The sequence below is a fragment of the Odontomachus brunneus genome, unplaced genomic scaffold (assembly GCF_010583005.1).
Source record: "Odontomachus brunneus isolate Ranch 3 - 2012 unplaced genomic scaffold, Obru_v1 Obru_scaffold_038, whole genome shotgun sequence".
Classification (NCBI taxonomy): domain Eukaryota; kingdom Metazoa; phylum Arthropoda; class Insecta; order Hymenoptera; family Formicidae; genus Odontomachus; species Odontomachus brunneus.
The window spans coordinates 1,743,097-1,759,129 of record NW_022639488.1 but is presented as its reverse complement, the minus strand read 5'-3'; the positions used below and the strand labels follow the sequence as shown (position 1 = coordinate 1,759,129).

Genomic DNA, 16,033 nt, shown 5'->3' with positions numbered 1-16,033 from the left:
AAGACCATATATGAAATGCATATCTGTCATTTCCCGATTAGAATAATAAGCAAACATAATTGGAAGGATTCTTGCTACCGCGTCACTTGAATACTGTGTGATAAGTACTGATCATAACAGCACTAGTCATAAGAGGACAGATGATTATACTGTACTGAAGCAAGATGATAACGTAGACGTTATTGCGTAGAAGTGGAAGTGTATCGAAAATCAGAAATTTTGGAAAGAAAACATATAAACATTTTTTGTAAACATAAAATACTAATATGATAAGATACTTGTTTATTCATACACACATGAATGGAAGCACACAAATAACTTGCATTATAAATGAAAAATATTTGTAACTCTGAAAGGATTGATTTTTCGATCTATGTTTACTAAACATTTTTTACTCAGTATAATGAGTGCTATCTATCCTGTAATCATTAAATCATTTTTTTTTAACACACTCCGTGCGCGCGTTAAATTTTTATTTTTATCTGATTTATCTTCTGATTATGATAAAGAAATAAATGCAAAGACAATATATGAACAGTATAAGGAAAAGCAGCTCGCGTAAGATTTCTTTTGGAAGTTTGTACTGTCTGGGTAGCAAGACATTGCTGCGTTAGTGATTTCGTTAAGATTTCGATTCCGGATTCCGATTATCGTCATCGAGTCCTATTACACCCTCTCTTTGGGCGTCAAATATCGCGTGTCTCGCGTTGCACGCTCGGTAATACGCAATATCATTGACATCCCGGAGAGATGTGCACGTGCTGCGCGCAACACGCATTTTCGCACACGTGGAGGACGTCGAGACACACATCGTTCATCGAGGGCTCAGCAGACTCTCGCGCACATGCACACACGGCGAATGTGGCGAGAACGAGGAGAGATATCCTCCGCTCCGCTCCGCGCGAGGGACCTATATAACTGTACCCGGCTCTGTCTGGGTCAGGGGGCGGGCCGCTACGTTTGTAGTATACTCCGTATATCGGACAGGTGTACCCTATTCCGACTCTTCGAGTTCTCGCGTGCACCTCCGAGAGAGTCACACAGCCGTGTGCCGTGTGCCGCCCCGCGCGTCTCTTTCCAGCTGTCGCGAGAGCGCGAGCGGGCATCGCGGAGTATCGCGTCACCACGAGGTGATCAGTCGAGCACGAGGAGCTTCCGAAGGCTCTCTAGATCCTGTGTTTCGGGCGAACACCTCACCAAATTCTCGCACCTCTCCTTTCTCTCTCTCTCTCTTTCTCTCTCTCTTTTTTTCCGGCTCTTTTTCTATCTGCCTCTCTTTTTCTATCTTTCTTTCTCTTTCTGTCTTTCTCTCTCGTGCGGATATCCTCCGCCAATACATTCGCTGATCCTTAACGTTCGCAGCGTCCGCGAGGTGGTCATCAGCGTGCGGAATCATACGGATGTGCGCCAGGACACCTTGACATCCGCCGACTGCGACAATTAGTGGTGGTGAGACTCGAGCGAATTCTCCTCGAGCGTCCGGTATCCGGTGAAATACCGAGTACTGGCGTCGACGAACATCCTTGCATCCGGACAGTCTTTTGGAAAAAGAAGTAAGATTTCGTTGATGTATCGACTGCTATCTGTCACCTTGTCTGTCAGTTGACTCTCTGCATGGGAAAAAAGCTCGGTTTGTGTAATTGAATTTCTTGAAACTTGAACTGAAACTCGATAAGAAACGAGCTTCTTTATCCTGCGACTGAAAATACTGGTCTGAACATTCGGTTGCATTAAAAACCGGTTGAGGCAATCGAGAATTGAGTAATGAAAATCCCTTTATAGGAATCTTCCTATTTCTATGATTTAACGATTTGGTTTTTCGAACTTCCTGAATTGTACATGTGAACAATAAGTTAAACAATATATGTACTTGTATTACTTTAACTGATTGCACTGGTTATACTCGTTACACATCTTTGAAAAAGAAAAGGACTCTAGTTTTCATTTGGACTACAAGGCATAAAAATTTAGTCATACGAATCGAATTTTTTCATGCGGAAACTCTAGTTTCCGTGTGAATTTATCGCCAAATGCTTTAAATCTCGAGACAATTGTAAATTTTTATTACTGAATAAATAAAATATAATAATAAATTGATAATATGCATGTGTTATATATGTAAGCTAAGCGCACAAAATTGATTGAAAAGCTTGATCATTTGAGGTTTTAATTAAAATGTTTTGGTATCGTTTTGAATGTCCTTATATCATCCTGGGACACTCTCGAAGTATACTTTCGATATATTTAAGATGGTATTAGAATATATGTTCTATTTTTATACCTAGTTCTATTTAGGATATTTTCCTAATTTGTGAGAAAATTTTATATATTTATAATATAATGCACTGTATATAATATATACAGATGTAGCTCGATTTCACAATTTCTCGTAAGGATGTAGAGAAGATTGAGATGAATAAAAAAGTCCAATACCGTTTTGTGAAAATCGCGATAATCATCGAGCTATTAATTGTGGAAGATTTATGAATGAGATCACGCATGATATGGTAGATGAACTGTAGTAGCGATGTCTGCTGTCGTGTGTTTATGTTTAGGTCAAACTGAGCTAAAAAGCTTAGGTGTGTACATTAGGTCAAACTGAGCTAAAAAGTCTTCTATCATTTTGCAAAAAACCACATAGATTTTAATTATTAATTAAAGAATTAATTTTTGCATGATTTTGTGTGATAATGCATCAATCTCCTCTAATTAATAACTAAAAATCTACGTGGTCATTTCCAAAATGATATAGAACTTTTTTGTTCAGTTTGACCTAATATACAAGTATACGTAGATATCACTACAGCTCATCTACCATATCGAGCGTCATTATTTATAAATATTTTTAATTAATATCTCGATAGTTATTATGAATATATTGCAAAACAGTATGACTTTTGTGTTCACCTTAATCGGCGCAGAGTGGACGAGAGGTTGTGGAATCAAATTGGGATATCCTATATATATATAATAGGAATTAAATCTTCCGCTAGTCGCGAGTCTTTATGGGACAAAAATTAAAATTTTATCGAAGTGTACCTGGAGAGTGTCCCAGAATGTTACAAGGACATTCAAAATGATGCCAAAACATTTTAATTAAAATCTCAAATGATCAAGCTTTTCAATCAACTAATTTTGTGCACTTAGCTTACATATATAACACATACATATTATCAATTTATTATTATATTTTATTTATTCAGTAATTAGAACATTTACAATTATCTCGAGATTCAAAGCATTTGGCGATAAATTCACACGGAAATTAAAGTTTCCGCATGAAAAAACTCGATTCGTATAACTGAGTTTTTATGCCTTGTGGTCCAAATGAAAACTAGAATCCTTTTCTTTTTCAAAAATGTGTAACGAGTATATATCAGTACAATCGGTTAGAGTAATACAAATACATATATTGTTTAACTTATTGCTCACGTGTACAATTATATATATATATATATATATATAAATTTCATAGATTAAATTAAAAGAAAACTGCAACACTTTTAAGATACCAGCCATGTATCATTCTTTACAATCTTAAGTAATTATTTTTTGTCGAAAGATTGGGAAAATATGATGCATATCACTATAATTCCCACTTTGTGTTGCATCAAACAAAGTCGTCCAGCAACTACTGGAAAGTTAAAAAAATATGCGATGAAAGCATGTTTAATTATTTTTACTGATTATGGAGATGAGAATTATTATGACTAGTGAACTTTGTAATTGACAGAGCGACTATTTTCGTAGCGCGCAGTGGTCCAGCTCTAATTTCTAATACAAAACAATTAAAAATATTTACCTACATTATATTTACTAACATATTTACTAACATTATATTTGATATTATCTATTTTGCTTTATAACTATCAAAATATAACGTTAAATATTAATAATTAGAACATACAATCATTATTTATTGATATTTCTTCTTTACATAAATATATTTTTGAGTTCAGCAAATATTTCTGTCTTTTCTAAATGCTTACATTTGTACCATTACGAAAATAATACCAAATGTTTCACTGAGGATGTATTCTTGTAAGAATCATGATAACTATGTAAACTGTCTATATTTAACATAAATAATCACCGAGAAATATTAAATATAATATGATTTCAATATCTGCAAATGTTTGCAATTTTTTATCAAGTTATAAAATTTCCAATGTTATGAAGTGTTATCTTAGGAAATTATCTAATTGTGATTTCCAATGTTACTTGAAGTGTTATCTTAGGAAATTATCTAATTGTGATTTCGCCATTTCAAAAAACTTATAAACAAATAATATTTTATGTACGTAGCAGTCAGTGACGGTTAATAAACGGTTGACTGTTAACGCATTAACTTAATGCTCGAGAATAAAAACAATGTTTTCTTATAGTGTATCACGTTATGAATTAATGTTATACTCAAAATTTTGTAATTTATAATATTTTGGAATGTTTTGCAATAATACAAAAACACCAAAACATTTAATAATAAATCTATAATTTAATACACAATAAAAACATTTTAAATAAAGAATTAAAAATTTAATTTTTTCGTGCCAAGAGGTGAATTTGGACCACTGCGCGGCGGCCGGAAACCGCTGCCGGGCCGAGTCACGTGCTTGTTTCGTCCAGCAGCTGAAGTTGACCGCGAAGCGCGCGCAAAACGTGGCGCAAATTCGATTCCCGAATACTCGCACGGCACTACGTGATGCGCGGTGGCAAACATCGTTACGACATAATTCGCGGCTATTAAACGCGCTTCTTGAGTCCGGCGGACGTAGGTGCGTTAATGACCGGCTGCGCCGCGCGCACCGCGACTGTAATCCAATTATAGCACTACGTCATCGATTAAGTTATTAGAGGCAGCTCGCACGTCATCGCGCGCGCTTCACTAACGCGTTAATACGCGGCCGTAGCGGCGCGGCGCGCGAGCTCATTGAGAGAAATTATACGGTCGCGCCGTAGGAGATGCGCCGCGATACGGTCGGCCACGTGGTGACCGTTTCCATTCTGCCGGGCGTACGCTACGACGCACAGTGGGGACAATAATTTATATTACTGTAAATACGCAGAGAATATTTTACAATAAAAATTAATATCAAATTTTGCAATTTAGTAACATATCGTTATTCTGTCTCAACTTATTATTTCCCCACGCCGTATGTGCTACTTATATCTTAAGAACTGAAATCTGCTATCACAATATTTACTAAAACTCTACTAAGAGAGTCCAATCTTGCCTTACTAGAAAGCATAGTTAAAAATTGAAAAAATTTGCATATGAAAAAGTAGGTATAATGTTCCTTCTCGAGTAAAATACTAGAAGTAACTGTGAATTCGATCACAAGCAGAACAATAGAAATTTACTGTTCAAAAATTGCTAGAGACCACAATTTTATAGCAATTGGGATGAATTTTTTTTCAATTAAACATTAATGAATGTAAAAAAAAACTGTTGAACGCGATTTTTTAAAAAAATTCTTCTAAATGTTGCAATATTAATAAGAATTTGTAAAAAAATTATCAAGTTTTGCGAGCCACTTTTCCAATTGGAATTCTTCCATTTTTTCGCTGCGCAGTACAGTACAGGTTTTGGATTTATGATTTTTTGGTTTTGAGTTTATTGGTTCGAGTTTATTGGTTTTTGTGGTTATATGAATTTTTTTATAGGTTTTGGGTTTCGGAGATACGAGTTTATGTGTCTTGGATTTCTTTTATGTTCAGGATAATTGATTTTATGGATTTTCGTTTATGGTTTACTGATTTACAAGTTGGAAAGTTATCCAAATAAAAGATGGAAAGTTTTCCAATTGGAAAAGTGGCTCTCAAAACTTGATAATTTTTTACAAATTTTTATTAATATTGCAACATTTAGAAGAATTAAAAAAAATCAGGCTCGACAGTTTTTTTCTACATTGTTTAACGTTTAATTAAAAAAAAATTCATCTCGATTGCTATAAAATTGTGGTCTCTAGCGATTTTTGAATAGTAAATTTCTATTTGTCCCCACTCTGCGACGGTACGATACGCAAATCCAAGCTCACCATTCTCCCCATTTCCTCCGTCTGTCCTCCTCTATCCTCCCTCTCTCCCTCTTCCCAGATCCGTGACGTCGGCGAAGGGCTTCAAAATTATCCCGATGATCCTTCGCCTCTTCTCGGTCGGTCGTTACCGTTACTGGCGCAAAACCCGTGTCAGACTAGATATCGGGAATTGAGGGTCGCTGGTTGGAGAAAAGTTTCATCGATTGGGAGAAAGCGTACTAGAATTGAAATTAGTTGATCTGTTGAATTCTAATTAATGGTCGCATATTGATCTGCGATTTGTACAACACAAATTGCCGGGAGCGTAAACGTGAGTGTAATTTTAAGCAAAAGAAACAATCTGGATGTTATTTGACAATCTGGATGTTGTTTTAGGTTTGAGTACTTTGGAGATGAAAATGGAAGGGGTGGGCAAATTTGAATTGGAACTTCGACCGGTTGGAATCCTAATTTTCTGCTTGTGGCCGAATTCACAGTCACTTCTAGTATCTTGCTCGAGAATACACGGAAGGAATGTTATATCTACTTTTTCATATGCAAATTTTTTCGATTTTGCTTTCTGGTAGAGCAACTCTCTTAGTAAAGTTTTAGTAAATATTTTGATAGCAAATTTCAGTTCTTAAGATATAAGTAGCACATACGGTGTGGAAAGATAATAAATTGAGGTAGAATAACGATATTCGTTACTAAATTGAAAAATTTGATTATAAAATTTGATATTAATTTTTATTATAAAATATTCTCTGCGTATTTACAGCAATGTAGATTATTACACGGAAAAAGAAATTTGATTATACTAACGAGAAGTTTTGTTTTAATGAATGAATTAGAGCGTATTTTAGCTGAAGGACAAATATTGAGAAAAAATACTTGAAACTTTATTTGTGAGATATGAATAAATATTATTTCCATGAATAAACTTTATATTATATAACATTAAATTTCTAAATATTTTTCTCCATGAATTTTTCTCTCATGAGCATTTTTTCTTATTTCTGATTCGTATAACTCAAATTTGCAGGGGGCAAGTGTTCTAAAAACTAAAATTTCGTTTCTTTCAATCAAAACGCGTTAGTTTGTTCGTGATGAAATCAAATTTTATGTTGATTCAACCAAAATTTGTTTTCGTGTAGAGTATTTGTGGAATACCTAAGATGTTATTATAAAGAATATGAATTGAATTTATTTCGTTTTTAGATATCTTATTATATTATTTGAGAAGAAAGAAGAAAATTTCAGCTAGAACTTTTCCAAACAGTTTTATAATAACTGCCCTGATTTAAAGAGTGCTTAAAGCAATATCTTGAACAATTTTTTGGCTGAAGTTTACGCATTATGTTTATAGTGACGGCAGAAAATTTGTCTGCGGAGACAAATACGCAATCGACATTAACGCGTTGTCATATTCGTTGAATGCGACAGGACGGCGATTTGTCGCTTCGTCGATTAAAAACGCGGGATTCCGCATACCACTATGTAAACGACGTTACCAAACGAGGTCGAGCGTGTTCGAAGAAGCAGGCCGTGAATTTTTTTACGATGCTTACAAACTCGCGCGTCTTACACCGAAGAGAAAAGACAACGGGTACGTCTGCACGTCCGTGTTAAGCACCAATGCTAATGTGCGGTCTCTGAAAAAAAATCAGTCGTCGTCGTTAATTTATCAGGTTGACTCGGGAATCTTCTTTTACAAAATATTTTATTTGTCGGAATATTTCTATCTCAAGAAATATTTCGTTCGTATCAATACTTCTTCATTTATGGGGAAATACTTTTTAATCGATAATAATGTAGACAGCACAAACTTTTAAAAGTCTGTCCTAACCCTTTGAGTTTCAACATGTCTTTAAGAACCCGACTTATGTATAAAAATAAAAATATTTTGATTAATTTTTGCCTACGTCGTTTAATAGAATATTTTTAAAGTTATCTAGTGATATAGTTAACTTATTTAAAAAAGAATAATTACATTTTCATCAGCATTCTAATTCTTCATGATAATATTTTTTAATATTTTTTTTGCTGAGACATCCAACGTTTTTATCATCTACGTCACGTAGATTACTAGTAACACTCGTGTTATTATATTCGTTAAGTAACATGTATCTTACATAATATTTATATATAAAAATATTTCATTATTATATCTTGTCTTGGGACCTAATATATCAAACCCAAACCTAACCCAGAATCAAACGGGAAATTCTTTGATTAAATCGATAATCAAAATAATCAAAATTGATAATAAAAATTAATCAATCATTATATATCTAATTACGAATAATTTCATCGATTGATGAGGTTAATTATTAATCAACGTGCAATCAACCGCATCTATGTTTGTTTAATTAATTAATTAATTAATCTTGTCAATCAAAATTATTTGTGATTTTGCATGTAATTGATTAATTTTGATTATAGATTTATCGATTTATTGATTACATTAGCCAAAGATAATATCAATCAATTAACACCTAACACTACATGTAGGCCACCGTATGTATTAGCTCATTTGCATAATTAGGAGATCTGAAATACATATTACAGAATTCTTTCCTTTAAATCGACACAAAATATAATAAGAGCAGGGTTGTGTGAGTTAATCTATTTTTTTAAGTAACTTAAGAATTTTTTGAGTTAATTATTTATAAAATTAACTTAGTTAAAAGTTAAAAGTATTTTTTACATAAACAAAAACTAATTTAATTAAAAATAAAATTAAAATTGAATTAGCTTATTGAGGTTCAAAGTTGTTTATGTTAAACAATATACATGTCTTTTCATATTTAACTGTTTAATAATATGTTAAATTTATACAAAATGATGAAGTTTTTTTTATAAAAAAATATTGATTTTGTGCTCAGAATTCCATACAAGAAAAGAACACTGATGCCCAGAGAGACGAAAAAAGATTCTGCTGATATTATTTTGGATTTTTTAAATTCTACATTGCAAATAGCCCGCTATGGTTTTAATTGTAAAGGGAGTCAATATATTTTCGATATAATTATTTTTTATCGGCAACAAAATATAGAGTGAAATCAGTCTCCGAATTTTTTATTTTTGGTAGGATTTTTTATTTTTTTTGGTTATAACTTTTGAACGAATCATGATAACGTAATTTCGTAAATGTACAAAATGTACAAAATTTTCCATTCCTTAAACATGTTTGATAAACATGTTTTAGTGAACATTACCGATAAAAAATACATATCGATTATTTTGATCCTCTTTACAAAACTCATAATTTCATTAAAATCGGAATGGGGCACCTGGAATACTTTCCTTGTAAGTCAAGTTAACAATTTTTAATTTTTTAATTTAACTTTCAACTACTTGTTACTCACAACACTGAATATAAAACAGATCGAAAGTAATTTTAGCCGTTTGTGACCGTACGCGAGTAAATCCGCTTCCGTGACAACGGCCGGGCGAAATGAACGGATGCATCCGCTTCTGATGTGAACGGGTTAAGACGTCCCTTTCGGACTTCATGTTGTCGAGCAGTACGGATATATACGGTGTTTTGTCGCAAGTGTGAAAAAATCTGACGATCGAGAGAAATCGAGCTCGTGGAAGATGAATACGCGTGTATGTGTGTGTGAAATACGCCGCGGCACAATATGCGATGACGACGCGTGTAGGAATCGCGTGCACGAACACACACGTGCGTCACGATCGATCGGGTGTACGGCCTCCTTAGAGATCAGAACGCCGCGCGTCGGAACGACCGATCGAGTCGCTGGGCTACTTCGTTACGCTCGATTACCATACGATTGCCGCGTTGCGGACAAGCAAGAAGAGTAATTTAGATCGCGCGTGCGCCACACGTCCTATCGCTATCGATATCGGCGCTAATAGACGCGTCGTCACGATCGTGATACATCCGGCGCGGCGACGCCGGGCAGTTTCATTTTGTTTTCCGTTAACGAGATTACCAACGGGCGATCCTCGACGGATGATTAAGTTGCATCGTTAATGCATAGTCGTTATTTTCGAGAGAACGCGTGTCGTCGAGGCGCGCTTCGAGAGGTAAGGATCTCTTTTTGCTCTCCGTCTCTTTCTCTCTCTCTCTCTCTCTCTCTCTCTCTCTCTTTCCCTCTCAAACGGGATAACCGGATGGCCGAGACGAGACCAGACACGGAGGAGAGATAAATGAAAGATCGTAGTTGAAGAACGCTCATGCGGAAGGTGCTTATAATGCTAATGGCTTGTTTAGCTTCCTTTTCATTATCGGTATCGGAATGTTTCTTCCTTGGATATCTAATGATAATAAAGGCAAAGGGGGACGAGGAAATGGAAAAGCCACCGCGTTCGTCGCTAAATGGGTCGCTATTAGGTACTCGTTATGCGAACGCCCGACTTCGGAATCACCACGCCGACGAAACCGTTATATGTATTTGGCGCTATGCCACCACTTCGGCATGCCCGATTCTGTGGTAAGCGCGGAACGGTAGATGTGTAAACAGTCGGCGGTGATTTTTATTCGTGTACAATCTCTCGTATGTGAGCGCGTATGTGTGTGTGTGTGTGTACGCGCGCGCGCGTGAGAGAGAGAGAGAAAGAGGGAGGGACAACAGGTGTTGCACTTTATCGTGACACGAATTGCAACAGCGGGATACCAGCTAATGTGCGTAATGTCGGCTAACGAACTCGAGGATTCTCGCGGAGTGTTCCTCCAGAATTAATGCTCGCGATAGTTATTACCGTTCCACGGTTAGTCCCATGAGCCATTGTTGGTTCTATTATCACGTTGGATACAGGTTGTTCAGATAGTCGATTTCGAGAAGTTAAGTGCCGAGACGAACCGAACGCGTCCTGATGGAAATAGAATTTCTGGTTCTTAGAATCGAACTTGGTTTATAAGAACCAGAAATTTCGTTTTCTTCAACCATAATGCGTCTTGTTTGTTCATTGTCACGTTAATTTAACCAAACTTTTTATCTGTTTTTTAATCATAAAATAAATATTTTTCATTTTTTAGATATTTTCTTTCTCAATAATCATTCGTGTTTCATAGTTCCATGATCCACTGTTAGCTCTGTGTTCACGATGGACATACGCAGTTGAGATAGTCGATTTTGAAAAGTTGAATGTTAAGACGGATTAAACGCGTTTAATTTGGGTAACAATTAAATAAATATTTTTAATAAAAAAAATTTTTTTTTCTCATAATTATTATCCCATGGTTATTTACTGTTGATTTTGTTATCACTCTACGATGGATGTACATTGCTGAAATAATTTGAGATAATCGATTTTGAGAAGTCAAGCTCTAACGAACAAAATATGTGATCGATGACTGCACTTGATTTTCTTCGATAGCATCATCTTTCTTCTTGGCTGTTGCTTGATAAAATGGCATTTGTTAAAAATTATTACTGTTTACAGTATATTGTACAGTATATTGTACAGTATATTGTACAGTATATTGTACAATATATTAAGGGAAAAATTTCGAAATCATAAAAACATATTTATTCGGTGTGCACTAAAAATATATTTACATAAATCTTTTTATTTAAATTTAACAATTTTTAAAATCTTTTTTTATTTAAGTTTATATAAATTGTGTCACTTTTATTTAAGCTCCTAAGAAGTTTTATCGACATTGTCCTGTACATTATATTAATTACTTTCAAACAGGGTGAAACGCTCACCTCATAAATTATATTTTTAGAATAATTCTGCTGGAAAGTTTTGATAATAGTTTTGCTGAAGATGTTCTATATAAATAAAACTGAATAGCATTGTATTATATTAACACATTGATATACCTATTTACTGAATTTACTGAATTTTGATTCAATTTTTAATATCATAAACATGCTATTACAATCTTCTGAAGCGAGCTGCTTATCTCCTTTGAGAATTTGCTCATGGAAGCGAAAAGCTTGAAACCTTTTTCATTTAATATCCTTGCTAAAACTCTAAGGAACTACTTTTTTACGTCGAAGCACATAGTACATTCTGTAGTAAATTTAAACTGTTAAATCACTTCAGTTTGTTAGCGAATTCTTTTTGTAACCTTGTGAACTTTTATTACATATTACATACTTCTGTTCACTTTTAAAACAAGTCTTATTAAACCTCTAAGGATTGAATTTGTTTGAAAAACTTTCCTTCTCTCTATCGTCACTCAATTGTGTCAAAGTGATATCTTTTCTCTCCGTTTAATTTAATAAATAAATACAAAAAATATAAAAAATAAAAATAAACCATTGTTTTTGTGAAAAACTACGCTTTTAAAATAATGTATTTTTCTGATTTGAAAGTTATTTTTCTCGTTATAAAAATATGGATCAATAAATGTTATTAATACATGATAAAGAAAGATTAGTGAAACGGACAAACTGAACGCGTTTTGATTGAAGGAAATAATATTTATGTATATATATATATATATATATATATATATATATATATACATATATACAGGGTGCGGCGCCAAAATCCGGATAAATTATACATTTTTTCCAAACATATTTTTTATTGCAAAAACGAAAAGGTTTACAAAATTTTTTTAACCACATTGTTTGTAAGGCCATAAAGAACACATTTACTCAATATATCCCCCGCTTGCTTGAATGACCGCCTCCATTCTCGGTCTGAAGCATGCGCAGGCGCGCTTTAATGTGTCACGGTCCATATCGGTGAATGCCGCTTCAATAGCGGCTTTCAATGATGCGACGTTTGGATGTCTGGACTTGTTCGTAACTCTTTCAACTACGCTCCATACAGAGAAGTCCAAAGGATTCAAATCTGGGCTGTTGGGAGACCAGAATTCTTTCGACCAAAACATGTCGACGTTGTCCGACAACCAATTTTGCACCAAATGACTTGTGCGGGCGGGCGCACCGTCTTGCTGGAAAACATACGGCTTTCCAGACGACAGTTTCCATCCACGGCTTCACTACATTTGTCAGAATACGCAAATAACCTTCTTTTGTAATATTTTCCCCTTTGTTAAAGAAATGCGATGGCATGACATCACCCTCACTGGATGATGTTGCAAAACCTTCGTTGGACTTCTCCGACTCATTGTACTTTGCGATGACATCATACACAGTCGATCTCGGGTACCCGAAGAACCGAATGATTTCTGTCGCCGAGCGCCTAGCGCGAACACTTTCGATAATCGCGGCTCTTCGGTTATACTTCGCATTTGGTTTCAACATTGCGACTGTTTCGAGGTTATGATGGTTTAGTACATGCGTCAAGCTATTTGAACGCTAATCGCGACATCTACCAGTGGTATAGAACGGCGAGAATTTCAAATTGAATTTTGTCCGGATTTTGGCGCCGCACTCTGTATATTTATGTATATATTTATATATTTCTTAGAACTCAGTTTATAAGAATCAGAAATTATGTTTTTTTCAATCAAAACGCTATTAGTTCGTTCATTCAACTAATTTTTTTTTCCGTGTAATCACCAAATAAATATTTTTAAAATTTTACATGTTCCTTTCTCGTTATAGTTATTACCGTTTCACGGTTAATTAACCACTGTTGACTCTGTTATCGCAATGGATACGCTGTTGAAACAATTTGAGTTGACAATAACCGATTTCGAGAAGTCGAACGTCGACGAACGAGACGCATTTTGCGATCGACTATCGTACTTCATTTTCCTTGAGTGTCGACACATCTTTTTTAGTTTTTCTTTCATAGAACCGCATTTGCTGAAAATTATTATTGTTCATTAGTTATTGTCGTTCTATAATTATTTTCACGAGCTACTGTCATTATCGCGATAGATATATTTTATTGAATTAGTTTAGGATGGTCGATTTCGAAAACTCAAAGAGCCAACAAACAAAATTGTCTCTCACAATTGATTTTCCTAGTACACACAAAAAATATATACTATATCCAAATAAATATTGCTTGTTTCATAAATATTTCATAAGTATAACGGCTAATCTATCATAAATTTTCATCAGAGGCATCAAATTTATTAGAAAAACATTTTAAATCTTATTAAAATATAATCAAGAATATTAAATAAAAACAAAAATTTGGTTTGTCTCAAACTATAGCTATAAGCCTGTAGAGACTGTAGAGTCTTGACTTTTAGAGTTGACTTTTTTTTGGATAAAGGTTTATGATATTTTTGAAGAAGATAAATTCTTCTTTGAGTATATGCTAAGGAAAAATTTTTAAATTAATGATGAGTATATTTTAAGACTATCATATTAAGAGAACATTCTTTGTTAAAGGTAACTAGAAATTAGAATTAGATTAATTAGGAAAAGGAAAATAAACTGAATAAACGCTTTTCTTAGCAGCAACATGTTTTTCTGTGTGTACTCGATTCTTCTCGAACGGCATGTTTTGCTTTCCTCGATTCTTCTTGACAGATGTTTGTCGGTGATTATTATTGTTCGCAGTAGTCATTACTGTTTCACAATTAATTCCAATAGCGGCTCTATCGTTATCGTTATCGTAAGACACATGTTGATGAGTCAATTTGGGACGATCGATCTTGATAAATCAATCGCCAACGAACGAAACGCATGTTGTGACTGACTTTTCTCTTACTCAGTTTTCCTCGAATACCAACACTTCTTCTTGATTTTCTTTGACAAAATCAAGTCAGACGTTATTATTGTTTCGTACTTAGTTCTATTGTCTTCATTATTGAGGTAGATACGAAAACATTTATTCTGCATTCAAGTGAAAATTACTTGTTTTAAATATTTCATATGCTTATATTTATCTGTCACAAGTTCACTATAAATATCAAATTTATTTAAAATGCATTCTACATTTTAGTAAATTTAGTATTTCAATCAAGCATATTAAATTAAAACAAAAATTTTGTTTACTTACTATACTGAGAGAGAAAATATTTAAAAATAAATATATATTTATTTAGTAGGTAACAGCATATAGAGTGTTTTTTCCAAAACAACTCCTAAAGCTCTCGTGGAGGCATAACACGGATTAAGATGAACATAAAAGTTCTATATCGTTTTGTAATATTCGCAATAATTATCGAGATATTAATTAGAGAATATTTATGAATAATTGTGCGAACTGTAGTAGCGACATCTGTCGTGTGCTTTTACATTAAGTCCAACTGAACAAAAAAGTCCTCCACCTTTTTCCTAATAAGTTTGTAGATTTTTAGTTATTAATTAGATAATATATAATATAATTATTAATTAGATAATATATAATATATTATCGCAATCTTCCTTAATTAATAATTAAAAGTTATTAGGAAAATAGTGGAGGACTTTTTTATTCACTTCAATCCGTACTATCTCTTCACAAGAGCTTTGAAGGTTTTTCTAGGACACTCCATGTATTAAGTTAAATTTAAATTCTTTTATTTAAACAGAATAAATAATTACCTTCAAGGAAAATTAAGATTTCCTTAAGATTTTTTAATAAAAATGTATATTTTCTTATTTGAAAAATATTTTATATTTAAATATAAGGAAATATGTTGTTAACACTCACCAAATAAATATTTGCTATTTTTTAGATATTTTTCTTTCAGTAGAGTCGAATCAACTTTTTCTGTGGCAGAGTTTTATAATATTCTTGTAAAGAGGATAAATTCTTCTTTGGAGTATATGATAATAAGTTTTTCTCAGGTTTATGATGAATATACTTTAAGATTATTATCAAGAAAATATTCCCTCTTAAAGATAACCGTTACTTAAAAGAAGCAAAGTAAATTGAGCAATCGCATTTCTTAGCAGTAGGACGATACTTTCCTGTGTATATACGCCAGATAGTTGCGACTAATTGAGAGAGGATCGACTTTGAGAAGTCAAGCGCCAATAAACAAGATACGTTTCGCGACGGACTCTCCTTGAAAATGTCGACGCATTCTTCTCATTCTTGGCTCTTCCTCGACGGAACCGCCTCCGTTGGAGAAGCGGGTTCCGCTGTCCACATTATTGGCGGCGAACGGACGGACAGACGGACGGACTCGCCGTAACGGACCTGTTCTCGCCATTTTTTTTTTTTTTTTTTTT

The 16,033-nt window shown here is 34.0% G+C and overlaps 1 protein-coding gene across 2 annotated transcripts in view; it reads left to right on the top strand.

Annotated features, from left to right (window-relative positions):
- Positions 1 to 1,020: 1,020 nt before the first annotated feature.
- LOC116844013 overlaps positions 1,021 to 16,033 on the top strand; it is a 34,000-nt gene continuing 18,987 nt past the window's right edge. The window contains exons 1-2 of one of the 2 annotated variants that reach the window (XM_032815069.1): positions 1,021 to 1,130; positions 1,363 to 1,553. The gene's annotated coding sequence lies outside the window, so the exon portion shown is untranslated. Of the gene's footprint in view, positions 1,554 to 16,033 lie in introns of both variants that reach the window. The other variant, XM_032815068.1, reaches the window with a different exon arrangement.